General features: G+C 37.9%; 1 pseudogene; it reads right to left on the bottom strand.

Moving 5' to 3' along the window:
* Nucleotides 1–12,469, bottom strand: part of LOC127674636 (prohibitin 1-like) — a 55,442-nt pseudogene extending 42,973 nt beyond the window's left edge.
* Between the last annotated feature and the right edge of the window lie 334 nt (nucleotides 12,470–12,803).

Genomic DNA, 12,803 nt, shown 5'->3' with positions numbered 1-12,803 from the left:
TCTAAAGATTTAAAGACTGAAATTTGTGCCAGGACAGAAATCTCGGGAGAAACAGATTTTAATGGCAGCTTAACTTCAGGCTTGGTGCCTCCGGGCTTGCAAAAAATAAATGATTTTTAATCCATCCAGTTTGTAAGCTTTTATCTATCAGCATGGAAAGACCAATATACACAACTCTAATGATTTTTCCTTATTATATATTCCTTTTGTCTTTTCTATTGGGAGTGCAACTAGGGCACAAACTAAGAAGCTTGCACTGTGCTAGACCCCAACTACCGTATGTTTATGTCCTAATGTTTCTGACTTTTAAAGAATTTGCAAGTTCTTGTTACATTCTCATTTTAGTGAGCCATTATTTTCATACTTCACACACACACACACACACACACAGAGAGAGAGAGAGAGAGAGAGAGAGAGAGAGAGTTTCTTTTTAGGTATTTGGACATATATACCCCATTTATTACTTTTAAACAGTAAAGTCAAAATCTGAATTTTCTTAGAAATAATTCTAATAACCTATTTTTAATTAATTAATTAATTCACTTTACAACCCAATAATAGCCCCCACTTCTCCTCCTAGTTACACTTCTCACAAGTCCTTCCCATTCCACCTTCCCCCTAGATATCATGCCCTCACCCAACCACCATACAACAACTTGCTGCAGGACTAGGCACATCTACTCCCACAGAGACCAAATCAAATGGTCCAATTAAGGGCCTGGCATCCACAGACATCAGGCTCAGTGACAGCCCATGCTCCAGCTGTTGGGGGACTCACATGAAACCAAAGCTACTCATCATCTACATACACCCAGGAGGACTAGGTCCAGCTAATGCTTACTCTTTGGTTGGTGATTCAGACTCTGGGAGCTTCAAAGGGTTCAGGTTAGTTGACTCTGTTGATCTTCATGTGGAGTGCCTGTCCTCTTCAGGCCACTCATTCCTTCTCCCGAGTGACCTACCATAAGACTCCTGAGCTAGTGTTTGCTTGTCAGTCTCTGCATCTCTGTCCATTTGCTGCTGGATAGAGTCTTTCAGAGGACAGTTAGGGTAGGTTCCTATCTGAAAGCATAACAGAGTATCATTATTAATGTGAATATTAGTTCTTGCCTGTAGGATGGGTCTCAATTTGGGCCAGTAATTGGTAGGCCATAAACTCAGTCTCTGCTCTATCTTTGTCCCTGCACATCTTATAGGCAAGACACATTTTGGACGGAATGTTTTGTGGGTGTGTTGTTGTCCTTATCCCTCTATTGGTCGTCCTGCCTGGCTACAGGAAGTGACACATTCAGAATCCATATCCCCCACTGCTAGGCATCTCAGAGTCACAATTTTAAGATCCTCTGGGGCCTCGTCCAACCCAGGTCTCTGGCACGTCCTAGAGATTGCCCCCCAATTCTGATCTCCCCTCTCTCTCCCCTACTCTGCTCCATATGATATCACCTCCTCTGATCTGCTCTCGTCCCTATTCCCTCTTCCACCCAGTTTCATCCTTTCATCGACCTCCAACATCTATGTTTTTTTTCCCTTCTGAGAAACATTAAACAATCCTCCCTTGGGTCCTCCTTGTTATCTGGTTTCTATGGATCTATTGATTATCTTTGTTAGCACGGTTATCTTGTACTTTATGACTAATACCAGTTATAAGTGAGTACTTACCATGCGTGTCCTTTTCCTATTATCTAGGGTTACCTCACCCTGGATAATATTCTCAAGATTCAGTCATTTTTCTGTGGAATTCATGACGTTCTTTGGTTTTAATGGCTGAGTAGTATTCTGTTTTGTAAATGAATCACATTTTCTTTATCCATTCTTCTATTGATGAACATCTATGTTGTTTTTCAGTTTCTGGCTATTATGAATAAAGCTGATATGAACATAGTTGGCAAGTATCACTGTGGGATGGTAGGTCATGTTTTGTGTATATGCCCAGAAATGGTATAACTGGGTCTTGAGGTACAACTATTACTAATCTTTTGAGTAACTGCCAAATCAATTTGAAGAGAGGCTTACAAAGTTTGCAATGGAGGAGTGTTTCCCTTGCTCCACAACCTTGCCAGCATGTGCTATCATTTGAACTTTTAATATTGACCATTCTGATGGGTGTAAGGCAGAATCTCAGAGTTGTTATGATTTGCATTTCTGTGATGGCTAAAGACTTTGAACATTTCTTTATGTGCTTCTCAGACATTTGAGATTCCTTTATTGTGAATTCTCTGTTTAGCTCTGTATCGATTTAGTACATGGGTTGTTTGGATGGCTGTCGTCTAATTTCTTGAGTGTTTATAAATTTTAGGTATTAGCCCTCTGTCAGATGAGGGCTAGTGAAGATCTTTTTCGAATATGAAGCTGAAATTTTATCTTAATGATGGTATCCTTTGACTTACCATAGCTTTCCAGTTTCATGTGGTCCCATTTTTCTTGACCTTTGTGCCTGAGTTATTGATGGGTTTTTTTTTGGGGGGGGAGGGGGTAGTCAGGAAGCTATCTCCTGTACCAAAGATCTCAAGGCTGTTTCCCACTTTCTGTTCAATTAGATTTAGTCCATCTGTTTTACATTGACATTTTTGATCCATTTATACTTGAGTTTTGTGCAAGATAATAAATATTATAATAAATATTATTATTAATAATAATTACAGTCTTCTACATGTAGACATCCACTTAGACCAATACCATTTGTTGAAGATGCTATTTTCCATTGTATAATTTTGTCTTCTTAGTCAAAAATCAAGTGTCTGTATGTGTGTGGGTTGATTTCTGGGTCTTTGATTCAAATTTGATTGATCCACTTGTCTGTTTCTATAGCAGTACCATGAAGTTTTTATTACTATTGCTCTAAAGTACAGTTTGAAGTCAGGGATGCTGATACCTGCAGAAGCTCCTTTACTCTTCAGCATTGTTTTAACTATCCTGGGTTTGTTTTTCCACATGGAGTGGACAATTGTTCTTTCAAAGTCTGTAAAGACATGTGTTGAAATTCTGATGGGGATTGCATTGAATCTATAGATTGCTTGGTAAGATGGCCATATTTACTTATGTAAATCCTATGGATCCATGACATGGGAGATCTTTCCATCTTCTGATAGCATCCTCAATTTCATTTTTCAGAGCCTTGAAGCTCTTGTTATACAGCTCTTTGACTTCCTTGGTTGGAGTTACACCAAATTATTTTATATTATTTGTGGCTATTATGAAGGGTACTATCTAGCTAACTTCTTTCTCAACCTGTTTATCACTTGTGTAGAGGAATGCTATTAATTTCTTAGAGGTAATTTTGTATCCAGCCCTTTTGCTGATGGTGTTTATCAGCTATAGTAGTTCTCTGGTAGAATTTTGGGGTCACTTATGTATACTATCATATCTTCTACAAATAGCAATACTTTGACTTCTTCCTTTACACATTTGAATGGCTTGATCTTCTTTAGTTGTTTTATTGTTCTAGCTAGAAATTCAAATACTATATTGAAGAAATAAGGGAAGAGTAGACATCTTTGTCATGTCCCTAACTTTAGTGGAAATGCTTTATATTTCTCTCCATTGAATTTGATGTTGGCTCTTGGCTTGCTCAATATTGCCTTTATTGTGTTTAGGCACGCACCTTGCATCCCTGTTCTCTCCAAGACTTTTAATATAAAGGGTGTTGGATTTTGTCAAATGTTTTTAAGGCATCTAGTGGGCTGATCATTTTGTTTTGGGTTTGTTTATATGGTATATTACTTTGATGGATTTTCATATATTTAACCATTCCTTCTTCCCTGGCAATAAGCTTACATGATCTTGATGGATGATGTCTTTGATGTGTTCTTGCATTCTCTTTGTGAGTATTTTATTGAGTATTTTTACATCAATGTTTCGTTTCTTTAGCTCCTCCATTGGGGACCCTGTGCTCAGTTCAATTGCTGGCTAAAAGTGTTCCTCTCTGTGTTTGTCAAGCACTAGGAGAGCCTCCCAGGTGACAGCTAGATCCAGCTCTGTTCTGCCAGCACTTGTTAGCATCCACAATTGTGTCTGGGTTTTGTAACCATATATAGGATGGATCACTAGGTGGGGTAGTCTCTGATCTTTCCCTCAGACTCTGCTTCACACTTTGTCTCTGTATCTCCTTCTGTGCTGACCTTGATTCAGCTTTGTTAATTGATATCTGTCAAGGAAAACATCCATTTCATTTAGATTTTCAGATCTTGTGGGGTAAAGTCTTTTAAATTAAGACCTATTGACTCATTGAATTTCCTCTGTGTCCATTGTTATGTCTCCATTTTCATTTATTTTTTATTTTTATTTATTTTTTTAATATTTTTATTTTCTATATTCTTTGTTTACATTCCAAATGATTTCCCCTTTCCCGGATCCAGCCCTACAAAGGTTAATAGGAGGAAAACACCAATACAAGGAGGGAAACTTCACCCTGGAAAAAGCAAGATAGTAACCTTTCATCAAACCCAAAAGAAGTTAACCAATCAAATTCATTTCTGATTTTGTTAATTAGGGTACCTGGGTATCATCTCTCTGCCTTTTTGTTATTTCAGCTAAGAGTTTGTTTATCTTGTTGACTTTCTCAAAGAACCAGCTCTTTGTTTCATTGATTCTTTGCACTGTTTTCTTTGTTTCTAGTTGATTGATTTCACATCTGAGTTTGCTTATTTCCTGCCATCTACTCCTCCTGGATATGTTTGCTTTTCTTTTCCTAGAACCTTCAGATGTACTTTTAATTCCGGAGTATGGGAACTCACCAATATCTTTATGAGGGCACTTACTTAGTGCTATGAACTTACCACTTGGTAGTGCTTTCATTGTTTCCCATAAATTTAGATATGTGAGCATCTGCCGCTGCATTTGTCATACTCTGCCAGAGCCTATGAGGAAACAGCTTCATCAGGCTCCTGTCAGTGAGCACTTTTGGCATCCACAATAGTGTCTGAATTTGGTGACTGTATGTGGGATGGATCCCCATGTGGGGCAATCTCTGGATTTTGAATGTGTTAGTCGATTTTGAATGTGTTATTTTCCCTATAAATAAAATAAATATAATTTTCTAGTCCCTAAAAAAAGCATTTGAGCACCTACTATGTGTTAGAACACTTCAGAAATCAGAAATATAAATAGTTTTTTAAATATTGACATTGATATTGTCAATGTTCTTGTGTACTAGGAAAAAAATATACTTCAGAGTTTGGAGCATAGAACTTGAGGATAAAGAACTAATTTTGTTTATGCCATATTTGACTCCCTTCAAAGCATGACAGCTGAGAACAACCCCATGAAGATGATTTTCTGCCCAGAAATTTCAATTCTCAGCCCTGGCGAATGGTGCTGTTATACACATAGGTATCCAAACATCTCTAAAAAGTACTGATTTCATACCCTACAGATACAGACTAGGAACAGAAACTTCTGAGTCATATGGCAATTATATTTCACATTTTTGAATGAAATCCATGTTTTTTCATAATTCTTATACCAATTTACTTTCCTACCATTAGTATAAAAGAATATCCCCTTTGTTAGACATTTGTCATTACTTGTTAATACTTATTCTTTGATAATGAGCAATATCTTTGTTTTTTTTTACATGACAGTCTGCACTAGAAACACATACAGAATTTCAACTCACAGACAGCCATTGTCTCTCTTACCTAAAGGTTTCTAACAGTCATTCTTACAACTTCGATGTTCTTTTGGCCATGCTTTATCTTCAGATACTATAAAGTAAGTAGTTAAAGCAGTGGTTCTTTTTTTTTTAATTCAATGTATTTTTCATTAACATTTCAAATGATTTCCCCTTTTCTGGGTCCCCACTCCCCGAAAGTCCCATAAGCCCCCTTCCCTCCCCCTGTTCTCCCACTCACCCCTTCCCACTTCCCTGTTCTGGTATTGCCCTATACTGCTACACCGAGTCTTTCCAGAACCAGGGACCACTCCTCCGTACTTCTTGTACCTCATTTGATATGTGGATTATGTCTTGGGTATTCCAAGTTTCTAGGCTAATATCTGCTTATCAGTGAGTGCATACCATGACTAATCTTTTGACAACCTTCCTAGTCCTGTGACCCTTCAGTGCAATTCCTCATGCTGTGGTGATCCTCAAACATAAAATTATTTTCTTTGCTACTTCAAAACTGTAATTTTACTCCTGTTGTGAAATATCTGTGTTTTCTGATGGTCTTAGATGATGCCTCTGAAAGGGTTATTAGACCCATAAATGGGTCACAACCCATACCCTGAGAACTGCTGCTCTAGAGTCTGGAAGATGCTGACTATGCAAACCCATAGCATCCTGACATTCTCCTAGTTTTATAATCACCGTCTATACTATTACAAGCATATGTGTATTGCTGGGTTTCACCAGTAAATGTAAACTCTGTAAGATTACATACTGTACATGTATTACCAACTCTTGAGCCTTCAATATCTATCACAGTACATTGCATACTGCCAAATAAGAAAGTGAAATAGAAATTATTAACAAAAAATTTTTTTCCAAATTCTAATACTAATGGTTATCAACTCAATAAATATCAAATTATTAATAAATAATAACTTTACATACAGAATTACATTTGGATAGCTAAAATGCATTTTTATCATTTTAGATGTTTGTTTATTTATTGATTTATGAGAAGACAGCATTATGGATTCAGTTTTCTCTTTCTACATATTTTTGATTTAGAAAGCTTGGTTCATATGAGTGATGCTAATATATTTGTAAATATGTTTCTTTTAAGTAGTTTATTTAGTTCCTTCAACTACAAAGGCAACAGGATTCAAGAGAAAAGTTGAAATAGATAATAAAATTATGTAGTCTCATACCATAAAGAATGAAACAAACTGTGAATTATTATTATTATTATTATTATCCCTTCTAAAATTTTCAAATGTACCATGATGGGCAATTCCAGATGGTCTTTGAAGGTGACAAATAATCTGATGGTGGAATGAAAGGAAAAAGTGACTTTATTGTCTCTTATAAAGAAAAAAAATGCTCTCCTGTGAGTGTTTAGAAAAATCCTGGTACCTCATTGTTCTTGTAATTAAGAAACTAAGAATAATTTCTTGGAAATTGTTTTGGAATGATTAGTCAAGACTTAAAATTGTATTAGAATTATGGGGAGAAAAATCTTACTGTCTACTCATATAATTGTATTATAACTGAAAAAAATATCTACCCAGGATAGTTTCAATTTTTTTAATGTAAGAAGGACCCTTTGATTCCACTTACAAAAGTATTTAAAGTATTTATAATGGATACAGATGAAAAGTATTGATAAGTGCTTCAGGGAAAAATATTGCTGCCATTGCATTGCTCCAGATAAAAGATAAGCACTTAGCAGAACTGAAATATTTATCTACTTGCCTTCATTTTTTACAAACCCCACTGAAGATATTTTATTCTTAGTGGACATATATGCAAAGTTTTTGCATACATCATTTCTTCCCTGGTACAAATAAAAATACCTAAAGAGGAAAACTGGCTAGTTAATATAATAGCTAGATTCTGTTAACCTAGAAGCAGCCAAAAACAGTCAAGAGCAAAATGGAGCAACAATCTTATAGTCTGCATCTCACACAACTAAACTTTTATCCTCTTGTGTAGGTTTGGCTAAATCAATGTTATTATCAAAAGTTGGGAGAAGAAAAGAAATAACTCAGTGCTCGGTGAGTTAGTTTGTTTATTTACACTAGAAGGGCTTCTGATTTCAGTGAAGAGACAGAAGTAAGAGTAATTGTTCATGGATTTTTTAAACGCATTTTGGAGTGGGAAGCATATTAAGGCTAATTTTAGTCAAGTGAATTATTAGAATGGATAGTAAATGTGATAAACTATAAGACAGTGGGAAACCATGTTTTTCTTTATGTTCCAGAACCTATTAGATAATCATCTATGATCCATAGAGAGCTATTAATGATTTTTGCTGCCAAATGCAATGTTTTCACCCTTTTTTATTGTGTATATTAACCTCTAATGGTGTGAGGGTTAAGAGAAGTGTCTCTATGGATCATAGGTGTATCCATTATAGAACAATTACACAGGGGGTGGCAAATATGGAGACAAAGTACAGAGCAGAGATGGAAGGAATGGCCATCCAGAGACTTCTTCATCTGGAGATTCATCCCAGATGTAATCACCAAACTCCAACACTATTGTGGATGCTAAGAAAGACTTGCTGAAAGGAGCCTGATACAGCTGTCTCCTGAGAGGCCCTGCCACAGCCTTAGAAATACAGATGCTGATGCTCTCAGCCATCTATTGCACTGTGTGAGGGGTCCCCAATGGAGGAGTTAGAGAAAGGACTGAAGGAACTGAAGGGGTTTGCAATCCCATAAGAAGAACAGCAATATCAAGCAACCAGTACCCTCAGAGATCCCAGAGACTAAGTCACCAACCAAGGAGTACATATGGCTCTGGCTGCATATATAGCAGAGGACAGCCTTGTCAGGCATCAATGGGAGGAGAAGTTCTTGGTCCTATGAACGTTTGTTAGATGCCCCAGTGTAGGAGAATCAAGGGCAGGGAGGTGGGAATGGGTGGATGGGTGGAGGAACACCCTCACAGAAGTAGGGGGGCAAGGGATAAGAGAAAGTGTTTCTGGGAGAGGGAGAAACCAGGTGAGGGGATAACACTTGAAAATTAAATAAATTAAAATTTATAAAAAGAAAGAATATGAATGAAAGTGATTAAAGACCTTTGGCCTCTACAAACTCTCCCCTCTCTCTCTCTCTCTCTCTCTCTCTCTCTCTCTCTCTTTGTGTGTGTGTGTATGTGTGTGTGTGTTTCTGTGTGTCCCTCTTTCTCACCTACCAATCTCTAGTCATTCAGAATCCTTACTTTAAATCATTTGTTCAAATTTGCTAAATTCATCCAAAATGAACTAGTAATTAACTATCACTACTAGGAGTAAAAATTCTATTTCTGAAACTCATGAAAGTCCTTATTCCTAGCATGCCTCTTTACTGTACTTTGAACTTAAGATGCCAGTGTTTTTCTCACATTTCATCTCTTTATACCCTAACATTACTCTCTATGCTGAGAAATAATTTTCTAATTGTTCTAGCTTGTGTTTATCTTGTCATTCACTAGGTATTTTACAACTCATAAGACAAGCACATGTTATTATGCTGATACACAGCATGCTTCATCATTCCTACCCATAAATCTAGTTAGACCTACCTCTAGTTCTCTTGTGATACTTTAGTGATGTCAAGGTAATTGCACTAGTATGAAGTGATAGAAACAGCAGAAGGCGTGACCAAGTGAGGAAGTAGGTCATTGATGGCATTTCCTTAAATGGTATACTGAGATCACTCCCTCCTATTTATCTTTCTCCCATGTACCTTCCTTCCTTTTTCACAACCCCCCACCGTCTGCACACAAAAAGTCATAATATGAGTTTTGTTCTATGAAAGCTTTCATGTTGTGAAGATTTGAGTGATAACTCTCACCTTATATACTCAGGCATTCGAAAACTTGATCCCTAGTTGGTAACACTGTTTAGAAAGCTTGTGGGGATGTGCAGCTGTAATGGGGGGAATATGCCACTTCAAAAAATTCAAGATTTGACCCACTTCTGTTTTACTTTCTGTTTAGTGCTCCTAGCTTCCTGCTCCTGCCATCTTGCCAGCCCCTTGCTGCATGACTTCCTGCCATAATGCACATTTATTTTTCTGGTACTGTAAACCCAAATAAACTCTTCGATAAGTTGTCACAGTCATGGTGTTTTGTGAAAGCTACAGAAAAATTGCAAATATATCTGGCAGAATGTTGAGCCTCAGTACATGCAGCACAGGAGCAACCAAGGCAAATGACCATAGGCAATAACCATTGGAATAAATACTGCATCAAAATTATTCTTCCTTCCTTTGTGGACCTAAAGAAAAAGAATCACACTGAGTGAGGAAACACAAACCTGGAAAAATAGATGTGGTCTACATTTGTTTGTATGAAGATATTAGCTATTCATTAAATGATAAGCAAGCTATAATCCATAGACCAAGAGAGATTGTATATACAAGAAGGTACTAGGGGGAAAACATGGATCTCCCTGGGAGAAGGAAATAGAATATATTTTATCAGTGGACTTGGGATGGGAAAGACTGCACCAAGAAGATCAGATGGGGAATAGGAGGGAATGTGGGGAGAGGCAGTTAAAACTGAGAGGCAATTGAGTAGTAGCATGAAAACCTAATGCAGTGAAAACTTTCTGAAATTTGCCAGTAAGTTTTGCTTAAGTTGACAATAACTTAGGTAATCCTAATGAAATCTCCAAAAATGGGGGAGATAGAGTTCCATCTGGCCATCACTTGTCACCAAATGAAGACTTCAGTAATCGGACTGGGTTATATCCATTTGAATTGTTGGGCAAATGGGTCCTGTGGAAATTCCCAAATAACCCAGGCTGGTGCCATGATAATAATTTGCTCTCCAAATACTGATATCAAGTTCCCATTGCTGAAGGCAAATGCCCACACAACTCATTGACCATGGAGAGGTCAAGTTGGTTCCTGTATAGTACCTTCAGTCCTAGCTACTAGTTTGTATAGGAAGGTACTAGAAACATAATAGTCAGCTGAGCCACAAAACCTTTGATCTATGCTTCTCTGCTCACAAACTATGCTAAGGCAATAGTGACACAAAGCTCATGGGAGTAGATAGCTCAGAGTCCTAAGATAAAACCAAATACAACAGGTCTTAAAAAGCAAAGTAGTGATAAAAATGAGTATATTCTACTATAGTCATGGATTGATGCTTCATTCAGACATTATCAAAGAGACCCACAGCAGACATTATACAGAGAGAGAGAGAGAGAGAGAGAGAGAGAGCGCATGATCTTGAAATACTCAGTTCTAGATGGGATATATACATGGAATTCTTCCCCTTAAAGCGCAGGGAATTCCATGGAAGAGGAAGCAGAAAGAATGTAAGAGGCAGAGGGAATGGAGAACACCAGGAGATCAAGGCCCTGTAATCAGCATGAACAAAGCTCCTCTGAACTCAGGGACAGAGCAGTAGGCACAGGGCCTGCAAGGATCTCCAATAAGTCCTCTGTGTATATCATGGCATTCAGTTTAGCTTTTTATGGGACTCCTATGTGTGTGAACAAGTGAGTCTCTGATTCTTTTGCCTTCTCTTGGACTCCTTTCCTTCTGTTGGGTTGCCTTGTTCAACTTTGATGAGATGTTTTAAATTGCTCTTATTATATTTTAGGTTTATTTGGTTATTATCTCTTAGAAGCTTGTTTCTGGATAATGGAAGACAGAAAAGGAGTGGATGTGGGTGAGAGGGAAGGTGGGGATGGACTAGGACCAGGAGAGGGGGTGAGAGGGAAGGTGGGGATGGACTAGGACCAGGAGAGGGAGGAGAACCTGTAATCAGGATCAGCTACATGAGAAGAGAATCTGTTTTCAATAAAGGAGAAAAATGAAGTATCACAGACCATTATTTCTTTTTTTAATGATTCTTTTTAGTTTTTTTTTTTTTTTTTTGGTATGTGGGTACACTATCACTATATTCAGACACCAGAAGAGTGCATTAGATCCCACTACAGACAGTTTTGAGCTACCATGTGTTTTCTGGGAATTGAACTCAGAACCTCTGGAAGAGCAGTCAGTGCTCTTAACAAATGAGCCATCTCTCCAGCCGAAATATCTCTATACAAATAAAAACACAGTTGTGGGGGGAAAGTCTTGTTTCCTTTGACTTGATTTATGTCAGGTGTTTTATCATAGTAACAGAAACCTAAGAAATCCTCTTTGAGACAAATTACCACCCATATGTCTTTCTGTCCTGCTAACAATGTGCTGGACATATAATTAGAGTATTTCACAGTCCTGATACAGTTGATTTTCTATTTGATGTATCATTGTTATTCTTGGCTTTTTATAAACAAATGCTAGGTGAACAGTTTGAACACAGTTATAGTTGCAAGGTTTTTATTAGTTCGCTCCTAAGCACATAGGGCCAGTGAGATTTTGTAATTTACAAATGATGTCATAAAATATTCAGAAAAGGTCCACTTTTGCTTTAAATTTTGCCAGTAAGTTTTGCTTAAGTTGACAATAACTTTGAGGAAATTTAATTTACTAAAACAGAGTTCCTTTACAATATAGAGTTTCTGTATAGTATTTCACAGTACAGGCTAAGGTGACTCAGGAAGCTGTCTCATATAATATTTTTAGTGGTGACATGATTTAATAAAGTAGAATTTATAACAAACCTATAGTCTTTTTAAAATTTATTTATTTATTTATTTACATCCCAAATGCTGCTCCCCTCCCAGTCCCCTGTCACAGCGTTCCTCCCCCATCCCCCTTCCCATCACCTCTAGAGAGGTGTGATCTCCCCACCCTCCTGCATCAAGTTTCTGCAGGATTAGGTGTGGGCCCATTCTGATGCAGGTCCATGTACCTGTGGTGGAAGCTTGGCCAGGTGGGAGAGTCCTGTGGGCTTGGAACACTGAGAGGCCTGTTCCATTGCTCCAATATGGTGGGTTTAGATAGGAATAAACAGCTCATGATTTTAAAGCTTTATTGTAGAGAAATAAAGTGAGATAGGGGAGGTAGAGAGGTAAAAGCTTCCCATGACCATGTGGAAAGAAGGGGAAGAGAATAGAGAAAGAGAAAGGAAGCGAGAGAAGAGAGCAAGAAAGAAGGACAAGAGAGAGGGAAAGAGAGCGAGGAGGGGCCATGCAGCCCCTTTTATAGTGGGCCAGGCTACCTAGCTATTGCCAGGTAACTGTGGGGCGGGGCAAACTTGACTGTAGCCAGGTGACTGTGGAGGTGGAGTCCAGGCAGAACACTAGGGACCT

This window comes from Apodemus sylvaticus, chromosome X, assembly GCF_947179515.1.
Source record: "Apodemus sylvaticus chromosome X, mApoSyl1.1, whole genome shotgun sequence".
Classification (NCBI taxonomy): domain Eukaryota; kingdom Metazoa; phylum Chordata; class Mammalia; order Rodentia; family Muridae; genus Apodemus; species Apodemus sylvaticus.
Note: the sequence above shows the minus strand (reverse complement) of the source record. Positions and strands in the feature narration are given on the sequence as shown.